At 38.2% G+C, this 11,814-nt stretch overlaps 1 non-coding gene across 1 annotated transcript; it reads left to right on the top strand.

Annotated features, from left to right (window-relative positions):
* The first annotated feature begins 10,810 nt into the window (after positions 1–10,810).
* LOC148577302 (small nucleolar RNA R71) lies at positions 10,811–10,917 on the top strand. The gene has a single exon (XR_015904637.1). It is a non-coding gene; the product is annotated as a small nucleolar RNA R71 (small nucleolar RNA).
* The last annotated feature ends 897 nt before the right edge of the window (positions 10,918–11,814 follow it).

Below are 11,814 nucleotides of genomic sequence, written 5' to 3'. Positions count from 1 at the left end.
GCAGTGAGATCCAAGGTTGAGATTGAAACAGAATTTCTTCAATTCTCCAACCCAAAATCCAAGACAAATGTAATTGAAATTGAAAGCAATAAAACTGAGAGGAAGAGAAGTGAATTCTCCTTCCCCAAGACAAAGAAATTAAAGATCACTCAATATCAAAAGCTCTCCGAAAACTATTATGAAAATTCCAAAAGAAAAGCTCTCCGAAGAACTTGAATTCTATCCTATTTATACACTTTCTTCAAATGATCTTCAAGCCTTGAGTTGGGCCTTTGCTCTTGGTGGAATTGGGTTGAAAGAGGCCTTGGTTGATTGCTCTTGAAGTTTGGAGAAGAACCAAAGTGAACCAATTGAACCGGGTTGGAGTTTTGCAAAAGTTGGACCAAAAGTTTGAGCAAAAGTTAGGGGGCTAACTTTTGCCCAAACTTTTCATATCAGCAACTATATCCATCTGATACCAACGTTGGTGCCAAAGTTAGGGGTCTAACTTCGGCCCTAACGTTGGCCTTACCTTGTGCACTTGTGGCGCCAACGTTAGCCACCAAGTTAGGGGCTAACGTTGGTGCAAACTTTTGCTCCTCCCCTTGTGATTTTCATGTGCCAACGTTAGCCACCAAGTTAGGGGGCTAACGTTGGCGCAAACTTTTGCTCCTCCCCTTGTGATTTTCATGTGCCAACGTTAGCCACCAAGTTAGGGGGCTAACGTTGGCGCAAACGTTTGGTGCCCAGGGAGGTTTTCTTCATGCCAACGTTAGCCTCAAAGTTAGGGGGCTAACGTTGGCTTAAACTTTTGGTGCCCAGGGGTGATTTTCATGTGCCAACGTTAGCCACCAAGTTAGGGGGCTAACGTTGGCGCAAACTTTTGGTACCCAGGGAGTGATTTTCATCATGCCAACGTTAGCCTCCAAGTTAGGGGCTAATGTTGGGGCTAACGTTTCACCCAAAAGTTTGTGCAAAAGTTTGAGGCTAACTTTAGGTCCAGCTTTTTGCTTCCTGGTTCAATTTCACTTATTCCATTGTCTTCTCTTTATTCCTAGCTATTCCTTCTTGCTTCAACCTTTCTCCAAGCTTTCTTCACCTATCATTAATCAACCAAACACATCAAAGCTATGCTTAAAATCATGAGATATTCATTCTTTCATAATATGTGACAATTATAGTATAAAACCTCATGAAATAGCATGAATTCATACATGGTTGATTAAATCAAAGGAAACATGAAAATCTTGCTAATTGGCTTGCTTGTAGCTCAAGAAAGTGCATAATTCTAATGAAAACAAAAGAAAAAGACTAGTTAAAATAGGCTAAGATGACTTGTCATCACAACACCAAACTTAAAGCTTGCTTGTCCTCAAGCAAGAAATAAATTTATGCTCCAAGGTTCTTTCAATTAAGATGGATTGAAGAATAACTTGTAAAGTCCAGTGAGTGAAGTGATCAGGTACAGTGGGGTGAACTCTAAATCATGTGCTCTTGCAAGGGTTTCAGTGCTTATTAGTCCTCACATATTGGGAGTCTTAGGTCTTAGGATTTTCATCCAAATGGTATCATGGAGATCTCTTTATATGTAATCACCTTGAAGCAGCTTATAGTTTCTGTGCTTTGGCCTCGACTCTAAGTGTCATGTCTCAAAGCGGCTCTTTAGATAAGCTTTCAATCAATACTCCTAAACCAGTTGGTTTTAAGGTATTAGGTGTTGAAGCACCCCTAAGGATTTACTTGCTCAAGCCTCTTTCTTTGACACACTTCAACCACAAGCATTTACTAGGATAACAACTCTTTGAGTTTTTGTTTCTTTCTTTCTTTTTCTGCCTAGTAATTGATGCTCAGAGCCTTGGGCCATGTTCTTTTTGTTTTTGTACTTTCTTTACTTTCTTTTGTTTTGTTTGCTGCTTCTCGGATCAACTGATTTTTGAGAATCTCCACAATACTTCTTTGAACTTCATGTCCTGCCTATGAGCTCCCATGCAAGTTTTCACAAGCATGCAACCTCAATACAAAATCATATAACCAGAACCACCACTTTTCCTAATCTTTTGCTTGCCTCAAAATTGTTTAATTCCTCAATCCTTCTTTTCAAAGAACTTTCATGTGATGCATTTCTTGAAAATGGAGTGCAAACAAGTTTTGAAGATAAGAATGTTGTGAATGATCAGACACCTTGCTTATTGAATTATAAAGAAAGATTATGCTATGCAGGCAGGCAGGGCAGATCCGGATACAATCCAACTTTCAATCACAGCAATATTTGATGTAAAACAATCACTTAACAATACAACCTTTTGGAGTTTGCTTGCTTTCCTTCTTCTCATCATCATCATTGCTGGCCTTTAGGTTCATCATTTGTTTCTTTGATTGATGATTCTTAATCCTTCCAAAAGCTTGTATGGACCTCTGCAATGATATGGAAAATTGCTTGTTCCCCAAGCACTTGGAAACAATGGTTAGTCTGGCTGATTTATTTATGGGCTTTTGAACTTACTTTGGTGTGAGAACACCAAACTTAGTACATTGCCAATGGGTTTCATGCATCAAATTAACCAGGTATAATAACTTTTTTTCTTTTCTTCTTCTTTTTCAAAAGCAATAAAACTGAAAACTAGGAAACAGCAGAATAGTTAACTAGTTCATCCAACATGCTTGAAGCCAGCATTATGCAGAGAGTGAGAATGTGTTTTATAATGGGATTTTGGTAAAACACCAAACTTAGAATCCTGCATTCTCCTTTAGATTGTTTTGGTGTGCAACACCAAACTCAGCTTCTTGCATTATAGATAAAACTACTTAACCTTTTTATTGAAATAGATATGAAAAGATAGTTACCTCCGGTTGGGTTGCCTCCCAACAAGCGCTCTTTTATTGTCACTAGCTTGACATCCTTCACTCTGTGCTCATGGAAGTTGAGGCTTCTGTTGCCTTAGGTTTCCTCCTCTTGCTATGGGCTTCCTTCCCTCTGTTTCTCTTTCCATAGCCCTCTTACTTTCCTCCATGACTTCCTTCTCTTTCAACACAGCATCCTTTTTATGGCTCTTTGGGTTCAGATTCCCCTCCTTCTCACCCAATTCAGCAAGGTTTTGAACCAGTTGTTCCATCTGCCTTTCAAGTCTTCTGAGTGAAGCCTCCTGGTTCTTGCTTATCATCTCTTGATGTTTATTTATTTCTTCCCGCTCTATTACCATCATTTCTTGAATTTTTATGGACCTCTCCATCAGCATTTCTAGAATATAGATTCTTTGAAAGGTTGGAAGTGGTTGTGGCTGTGTCAATTGTGGTGGTTGATGAAAGTCATTTTGAACGAATGGTGAGGTAGGACGGGGTTGGAAGTGTGTGTGATTGTTGTTGTGGGGGTGTGTTTTAAGTTGGTTTTTGAAGCTGGGATTGTTGCAGTTGAAGTCCCTTGGTTTTTGGTTTTGGTTCTCAACCCCCCTCCCATTAGAATGAGTTCTCCAAGGTGGATTGTACACATCATTCTGAGGCCTGTGTTGGAGCATGCTAGAGTGATTGCTTGGAGATTGTAGTTGCTCATAACTCTGTTGCTCATGGTTAATGACCCCAAAACTGTGTTCAGCTTGATTACTCCCATATGAGCTTTGAGTCAGGTTCTATGTATGTATTACAGCATGTCTCAACTCAGTGATTTTCCTAGCCATCATGTCCAGTTGTTGTAGAGTCTGCTGATGTATCTGCTTGTTTTGGCTTATTACTGCACTAGCACCTTCAATTTCTTTCTCTTGTGTGAATGGATGCACTTCTGCCTCTGGCTTAACAAGTCTTTGTGATGGGTTCAATTTGACTAGGAGCCCATTCATCAGTTCTTCCCATCCGATAATGCTTCCTTGTGGAAAAGCTTCAAACCATTGGGCAACATCATTCATGGCTATGGATAGTTGCTTCGAACTATGGGTTACATTATCATCCAAGGTGGGGATATTACTCCCATGATTGTTAGAATTTGTTGAGTTCCCCTCCATGATCTGCACAGTCACAAAAATTCAAGTGATGATTGAATATTTTCAAGCTCAGAATGTGATTCAGAAGGTTAGCTGGCACAAAGTATCAAACAGTTGATGGACTTGGGAGATTAGTGGCAGAAATTGCTTCTCTTGTGTAAGCAAGAGCATTGCATAGAGCCAGAAATTTCCCGAAAAACTTCACTTTGTTGCTAAAGTGAAGTTTCAGTCATCTCAGGCAAAAATTCAAACAGTTAGTGGGTTAGTCGAAATTAGAGAAAAATAAAGGGAAAGTGCTTGATCTAGATCACCACCTCACTTAATCATTGTCAATCTAATCAATCCCCGGCAACGGCAGCAAAAACTTGATGAGTATTTTGGTGAAAAATAAATTTCCCCCAAAACACACAAATCTAACCGGCAAGTGTACCGGGTCGTATCAAGTAATAAAAACTCACGGGAGTGAGGTCGATCCCACAGGGATTGAAGGATTGAGAAATTTTAGCTTAGTGGTTAATTTAGTCAAGCGAATCAAGATTTGGTTGAATGTTTTGTGATTTGCAGAAATTAAATTGCATGGAAGTAAAGAGAACAGGGAATTAAAGTGCTGAATCTTAAAGAACAAGAAATTAAATAGCAGAAACTTAGAATGCAAGAAAAGTAAATTGCGGAATCTTAAAGTGCAAGAAATGTAAACGGCTGGAATTGTAAAGGGAATTGGGGATTGGATTTGCAGAATTTAAACAAGGAAAAGTAAATTGCATCAAGCAGAGAAGTAGAAGAAGGCTTGGGTTAGATTGGATCTTGAAGCAGAAAAGCAAATGAACATGAAAACAGTAAACAGAAAATGTAAAATTGGGAAATTAGATCTCAGGACCCAGAGACTAGAAAACCAAGTCTAGATCTCAATGCCTTCCTAGATCCAACAAGAAATTGAAATTGAAATTCAAAGAAAGTGGATGAAGAGCAATTAACAGAACTTGAAATTCAATCAAGCAGTAAATAAAGCAGTGAGATCCAAGGTTGAGATTGAAACAGAATTTCTTCAATTCTCCAACCCAAAATCCAAGACAAATGTAATTGAAATTGAAAGCAATAAAACTGAGAGGAAGAGAAGTGAATTCTCCTTCCCCAAGACAAAGAAATTAAAGATCACTCAATATCAAAAGCTCTCCGAAAACTATTATGAAAATTCCAAAAGAAAAGCTCTCCGAAGAACTTGAATTCTATCCTATTTATACACTTTCTTCAAATGATCTTCAAGCCTTGAGTTGGGCCTTTGCTCTTGGTGGAATTGGGTTGAAAGAGGCCTTGGTTGATTGCTCTTGAAGTTTGGAGAAGAACCAAAGTGAACCAATTGAACCGGGTTGGAGTTTTGCAAAAGTTGGACCAAAAGTTTGAGCAAAAGTTAGGGGGCTAACTTTTGCCCAAACTTTTCATATCAGCAACTATATCCATCTGATACCAACGTTGGTGCCAAAGTTAGGGGTCTAACTTTGGCCCTAACGTTGGCCTTACCTTGTGCACTTGTGGCGCCAACGTTAGCCACCAAGTTAGGGGCTAACGTTGGCGCAAACTTTTGCTCCTCCCCTTGTGATTTTCATGTGCCAACGTTAGCCACCAAGTTAGGGGGCTAACGTTGGCGCAAACTTTTGCTCCTCCCCTTGTGATTTTCATGTGCCAACGTTAGCCACCAAGTTAGGGGGCTAACGTTGGCGCAAACTTTTGGTGCCCAGGGAGGTTTTCTTCATGCCAACGTTAGCCTCAAAGTTAGGGGGCTAACGTTGGCGCAAACTTTTGGTGCCCAAGGGTGATTTTCATGTGCCAACGTTAGCCACCAAGTTAGGGGGCTAACGTTGGCCAAACTTTTGGTACCCAGGGGGTGATTTTCATCATGCCAATGTTAGCCTCCAAGTTAGGGGCTAACGTTGGGGCTAACTTTTCACCCAAAAGTTTGTGCAAAAGTTTGAGGCTAACTTTAGGTCCAGCTTTTTACTTCCGGGTTCAATTTCACTTATTCCATTGTCTTCTCTTTACTCCTAGCTATTCCTTCTTGCTTCAACCTTTCTCCAAGCTTTCTTCACCTATCATTAATCAACCAAACACATCAAAGCTATGCTTAAAATCATGAGATATTCATTCTTTCATAATATGTGACAATTATAGTATAAAACCTCATGAAATAGCATGAATTCATACATGGTTGATTAAATCAAAGGAAACATGAAAATCTAGCTAATTGGCTTGCTTGTAGCTCAAGAAAGTGCATAATTCTAATGAAAACAAAAGAAAAAGACTAGTTAAAATAGGCTAAGATGACTTGTCATCAGTCGCCGTACCCCCTTGCTCATCTTTGGATGCACCGAGGATGGTGCAAACTTTTAAGTGTAGGGAGGTCGTCCGACCAATCGGCGCTTTTGGGTGACAAATTTCTAATCCCAACACTTTTTCATTTCATTTTTAGGTCTTTTAGGATTTTTATGTGCATTTTCTTATTTTTCATACATATACATAATAAGCTTAGTCAAAATAATAAAATTTTTCTATAGGGCACCCTAATTGATTTGTGTAAAAAAAATTTTCTTTGAACTTACTTAAATTATATATTGTGGAACATATTTTGAGCTAAGATCACAAGCGTGTGAGTTTTGAGCCTAATTGTGTGGTTACATCATATAACCACTATTTTCCTTCTTGTGTGCATTATTCTCTTTCTATGATTGTAATCTTTGATTTGTTTGATTCTTTATGTCTATTATGTTGTGTACACATGCATTTGTATGAATGAGGCTGTTGTTTCAATTAGCTCACTTACCCAAATAGCCTACCTTTTATCTTCCATTGTTAGCTAACTTTGAGCTTATGATTAACCCACTTTGTTCTTAATATTAGCACATTACAACCCTTAAAGCGAAAAATAATAAATGTCCTTAATTTGGATCTTTGATTAGCTTAGGCTAGTGAGTGTGTGTATTGACAATTAGACTTTTGATGGTTTAGAATTTTGCAAATAAATTCTCGTTGAAAGTATAGTTTCTAAACCAACAAAGAATCCTTTCGTACAAAAGTTTTGGTTGTCAATAAAGCAAACCCAATAAAATTTATAACCAAAGTATTCAAATCTCGGGTCATCTCTCAAGGAATTACAGGGAGGTGTATTTATTATTGGTTATGAGATAGTATATTTTTGGGTTTTTTTAATAGGGAACAAGGAAATAAATTGGCAAAAAAGTAAATTAATTATCATGACAACCATTGCAAGGTATAAGAACTGGAAATCCCATCCTAGTTATCCTTATCAGGTGTGATGAGAATTGTTTATTGCTCCTACTTAGTTGACACTTACTAAATAAAGAAAAGTCAAGTGGACTAATCAATTTGATTCCTCAAGTCCTAGTCAACTCCTATGGAAAGACTAGCTTTAGAGGGATCCATATCAATCAGCAAATTCTAATTTTCAATCAACAGTTGAGTTTGATAACTCAAGTGTCACGAATTACTCAACCAAAGCAAAGGGAGAAGAAATCTAAATTAAATTAAAAGCATCAATAACATGAATTCGAAGAAAGCAATCTTAAATCTGAAATACCTCAATTTATATTAAATAGAAAATCAAATTAACATGGAGTTCATAAATCAATATTGAGAAAATAAACAAACTAAAGTAATAGAATAATTAAAAGTAGAAGAGAACATAATTTAAAGGAACATTAAACCTGAAATTGAGAAGAGATAAACCTAAAACTAAGAGAAATCCTAAATCCTAAAACCTAGAGAGAGGAGAGAGCCTCTCTCTCTAGAAAACTACATCTAAAACCTAAAATTGTGAATAATGAATATTCTCTCCATGAATGAATGGATTCCCCTACTTTATAGCCTCTAATATGTGTTTTCTGGACCAAAAACTGGGTCAGAAACAGCCCAGAAATTGCTGTGGGCGAATTCAGAAACGTACAGGTCGCTGGTTTTGCGCAGACCTACACGTGCGTGTGGATAGACGCGTGCGCATCACTTTTCTTCAGAGAAACTATGGCAAATTATATATCATTTCGAAGCCCTGAATGTTAGCTTTCTAACGCAACTAGAACCGCCTCATTTGGATCTCATTAGCTCAAGTTATGGTCAGTTAGGTACAAAGAGGTCAGGTTGGACAGCTTAGCAATTTCTTCAACTTCTTGTATTCCTTCCACTTTTGCATGCTTCCTTTCCATCTTCTAAGTCATTCCTGCCCTGTAAACTCTGAAAACACTTAACACACATATCATGGTATTGAATGGTATAAAGGGAAATTAATTTTTGGTAATTTAAAGGCTTGGGAAGCAAGTTTCCAATTATAGAACAAAATTAGGAAGGAAAATGTAAAACCATGCGATTTATATGAATAAGTGAGTAAAGAGTTGATAAAAACCACTCAAATGAGCACAAGATAAACCATAAAATAGTGGTTTATCAAACTTCCCACACTTAAACATTAGCATGTCCTCATGCTAAGCTTAAGAGAAGCTATAAAGAATGAATGGGGAAAGTAAGACTTATGAGATGCAACCTATGAATGCAACTATATGCTAAAATGATTCTGTCTACTTGGTTAAAAGTAAATAAATTCTTCAAGACAAACATAAATCAGATATCACTAATTAAAATCATACAGTAAAGACAAGTAAACTTGTAAGAAGACAGCTCATGAAAGCAGGGAACATAGAATCAAGCGTTGAACCCTCACTGATAGTATATGTGCACTCTAATCTCTCAAGTGTATGGGGTAATCACTCTAGTTTTCTCTAGTCATGCTTTCTATGTTTAGGTGAAGAACAAATTTTAGAAAGCATGCCTAGAGAAGACTAGAGTGATTACCCCATAAACTTGAGTGATTAGAGTGCACATATACTATTAGTGAGAGTTCAACGCTTGATTCTATGTTCCCTGCTTTCATGAGCTGTCTTCTTACAAGTTTACTTGTCTTTACTGTATGATTTTAATTAGTGATATTTGATTTATGTTTGTCTTGAAGAACTTATTTACTTTTAACCAAGTAGACAGAATCATCTTAGCATATAATTGTATTCATAGGTTGCATCTCATAAGTCTTACTTTCCCCATTCATTCTTTATAGCTTCTATTGAGCTTAGCATGAGGACATGCTAATGTTTAAGTGTGGGGAGTTTGATAAACCACATTTTTATGATTTATCTTGTGCTAATTTGAGTGGTTTTTATCAACTCTTTACTCACTTATTCATATAAATCGCATGGTTTTACATTTTCCTTCCTAATTTTGTTCTATAATTGGAAACTTGCTTCCCAAGCCTTTAAATTACCAAAAATTAATTCCCCTTTATACCATTCCATGCCGTGATATGTGTGTTAAGTATTTTCTGATATTACAGGACAGGAATGGCTTAGAGGATAGAAAGGAAGCATGCAAAAGTGGAAGAAATACAAGAAGTTGAAGAAATTGCTAAGTTGTCCAACCTGACCTCTTTGTACTTAACTGACCATAACTTGAGCTACAAAGGAACAAATGAGCCGGTTCTAGTTGCGTTGGAAAGCTAACATTTGGGGCTTCGAAATGATATATAATTTGCCATAGTTTCTCTAAAGAAAAGTGACGCACACGCATGGATCTGCGCAAAACCAGTGACCTGTACATTTCTGAATTCACCCCCAGCGATTTCTGGGCTGTTTCTGACCCAGTTTTTAGCCCAGAAAATACAGATTAGAGGCTATAAAGTGGGAGAATTCATTCATTCATGGAGAGAACATTCATTATTCAACATTTTTAGGCTTTAGATGTAGTTTTCTAGAGAGAGAGACTCTCTCCTCTCTCTAGGTTTTAGGATTTAGGATTTCTCTTAGTTGTAGGTTTATCTCTTCTCAATTCCAGATTCAATGTTCTTTTAAATTATGTTCTCTTCTACTTTTAATAATTCTATTACTTTAGTTTGTTTATTTTCTCAATATTGATTTATGAACTCCATGTTAATTTGATTGGGGTTGATAAGGTAGACCACTAGAGGAAGAAGCTTGATGGGCATTTTGAGTGGTCAGAAGAGAAAGAGTCAAGCGGGATAAAGCTTCGGCAATGGTAGCCATATATGTTTCTTGCTTCTTGTGAAACTCCCATTGCTCTTGCATGAAAGTTTGAAGTATATCATTCATGTAAGGTGAATTTGAAGGTGGGAGTTGATTGTTTTGGGTGAAGTTAGGTCTACTATTTGGGTGTTGATATCTTCCTTGATGTTGAGAATGTGGTTGTTGGTATTGTGGTTGGCCTTGGAAATGTTGGTGATAGTAGACTTGTGCATTTGGATAGTGCTGGGCTTGAGAGGCTTGGTTCCATCTTTGAATAGAGTTATCCCTCCGTCCTTGGTTATGGTTTCCCCCATGTTGATGAGATCCTTGATTGTAGTTGGACCTTGGTGGGTAAGGATTAGCTACCGCCAATGTGGTGTCCTCTTAGATTTGAGGGCACTCATCGGGGTAGTCCTCTATTTGGTGCCATTACAAGCACAAATACCACATGATCTAGGTAGTCCTCTAATTCTGGGAGGTTGAGGTGGAGAAGATAGCAATATTTGGGGAATTTGTTGACCTTGGGTGATTTGCCTCAACAAGATTTTCATTTCACCAAGGGTCTTGGTCAAAATTGCATCTCCGGAAGGTGAGACTTCGTTTATAGCCTTTGGTTGGGGATTTCTTGCCCTTGAGTGTTGAGTTGAGTCCGCCAAGTCCGCAATGACTTCCCAAGCTTCCTCAGTGGTCTTGTTCTTGGTGAGGGATCCCCCACTTGAGGCATCAAGAAGAAGCTTGTTTTGAGGGTTCATCCCTTGACAAAAGTAACATATAAGTACTAACTCGTCAATGCGGTGGTGAGGGCAAGCTTCCAACAACTTTTTGAATCTCTCCCAATACTCATAAAGATTCTCCCCATCTCTTTGCATAATACAAGAGATTTCCTTCCGTAGCCGATCCGTTTTCTGAGGTGGATAAAACTTCTCCAGAAACTCCTTACGCAATAAGTCCCAAATAGAAATAACATCTTCTGATTGAGTATAAAACCATTCTTTCGCTTTTCCCTCCAAAGAGAGAGGGAAAGTGAAAACCATGACCGCTACCTCATCCGACCCATGTCTTCTCGCAGTGGAGCATGCAACTTGAAAGTCCTTTAGATGCTTGAGAGGGTCTTCTCCCGGTAGCCCATTATACTTGGGAAGCAAGTTTATTATGCCCGTCTTGAACTCAAAATTTGGATCCAAATCCGGATACCGAATTTGTATCGGTTGCAAGTTAATATCCGAGGCTCCAGCTTCCTTCAAGGTGATTCTACGAGGTGGTTCTGCCATAGTGTTGTCACCTGATTCACTTAAAGAAACTTCAGCACTCCCTACAGAAGAATATAAGGTTTCCTCGTTATTTGAAGAATGAGGATCACGGTTTGAAGGTGATGGCGAATCGGTTGGCTCTTCAAGAGAGCCCGATTCGCTATTCGCAAATGCTAGCCGGCGCCAAGCTTGCCTAATATGGGTTAAAGTTCTTTCTATTTCCGGATCAAAAGCGGCCAAGCTCGGGTCTGGAAGCGACCGTGTCATTCAACTGAGGAATCAATGAAAGCATGTAATTATCAAAATTAAAACAAGAATAAGCAAATAAGCAAAACAACCTAATAGTCAATGCTTACTAAAATTAGCTAGATAGATGCGTCATCTACCAATTAGTATCAAGTAACAAACCAAAATCAAATATTCAAAAAAATCAAGTATTTACACTATTCACATGTTTACAAGAACCAAAACTATAGCACTCATTGCACTTAGAGCTCCCCGGCAACGGCGCCAAAAACTTTGTGCACGTCCGATAGAAAATTT

Source organism: Arachis ipaensis, chromosome B1 (genome assembly GCF_059453495.1).
Source record: "Arachis ipaensis isolate K30076 ecotype BB chromosome B1, ASM5945349v1, whole genome shotgun sequence".
In the NCBI taxonomy this organism is placed as follows: domain Eukaryota; kingdom Viridiplantae; phylum Streptophyta; class Magnoliopsida; order Fabales; family Fabaceae; genus Arachis; species Arachis ipaensis.
The sequence above is the reverse complement of the archived record's forward strand: the minus strand, read 5'-3'. Positions and strand labels throughout refer to the sequence as shown.